Here is a 1,211-nt window from a genome sequence, read left to right on the forward strand (position 1 = left end):
AAAAATCCCCAGAAAATAACAAATGTCGATAAAGATGTAGAGAAATTAGAACCTTTGTGCATTATTGTGGGATAATGGTGTAGCTGAAGTGGAAAATAGTATCGTTTCTCAAAACAATTGAAGACAGAATTACCAAATGACCCAGCAATCCCACTTCTGAATATATATGTATAAGAGGATTGAAAGCAAGTTCTCAAATTGGAATTTGCACACTCATGTTCACAGCAGCACTATTCACAAGAGCCAAGAGGGAGAAACAACCCAAATGTCCATTGATGGATGAATGGATAAACAAAATGTGGTATATACATAAAATGAGATAATATTCAGCCTTTGAAAAAAGGAATTCTATGAATCTGGGCTTACCTGTGGCCCCTGTTCCTAACCTCTACACTCTCTTGCTTTGGAGCACAGCATATCTGGAGTGGTTACCTACACACTCCTCAGGCAACCTAAATTTTATAGAAGTTTATGTTCTTGAGAAAGCTAAATTAGGACACTGTTAAAACAGCATCTCAGGAAGGATTAATTGAATCAAAATATCCCTGGGCATGTTTTGCCTCAAGATGGTACAACCAATGTTTATTTGGCTCCCTTGTGTGGATGTTTTCTTCTAAGCTCAGAGAAAATACTCTTCCTGACAATGAGACGTTGCAAGGGACAGAGTCTTGTTTTCCTGAACTCTCTTTTCTCCTCATTTCCCCTGAAATCTGTTTGTCAGAAAGGAAAGTGAAAGCAGCTTGTTTATAACATGACTTGTAAAATTGAAAATTGAAGAAACAACTTAATATTAATTTATATTAAACAACCCTTTAGACTTCCAGTTTCTGGTCCAGCACGTAAGGAGCTTGGAAATCACTACTGCATCCTAACAAAAAGAGAAAGATGAACAAACTGAGAAAAAACAACCCTTCTCAGATCTGCCAGAGAATCAAGGTAAGAGGGCAAACTGCTGCCACCAGAGCAGAAACGTCTGTGGGAACCAGTACTGGGGTTCAAAAACCTAAACTGTAATTGGCAAATTGGTAGAGGCTCAATAATTCATCAGTCTTAACTCTGAGGTAGAAACTCCAGGGCACTCCACTCTTGGAAGTGGGGGGACCTCACACTTTTGTGAGTTCAACTTCAGAGCCCTACCAGGTTCTGGTAGATCCCCTTGTACTTCCTGCAGCAGGAGGGGAAAGATCGTCATTTAAAATAGGCCAGAGCAT

This window comes from Pteronotus mesoamericanus, unplaced genomic scaffold (genome assembly GCF_021234165.1).
Source record: "Pteronotus mesoamericanus isolate MK-2021 breed Mesoamerican mustached bat unplaced genomic scaffold, CSHL_Meso_final scaffold_651, whole genome shotgun sequence".
In the NCBI taxonomy this organism is placed as follows: domain Eukaryota; kingdom Metazoa; phylum Chordata; class Mammalia; order Chiroptera; family Mormoopidae; genus Pteronotus; species Pteronotus mesoamericanus.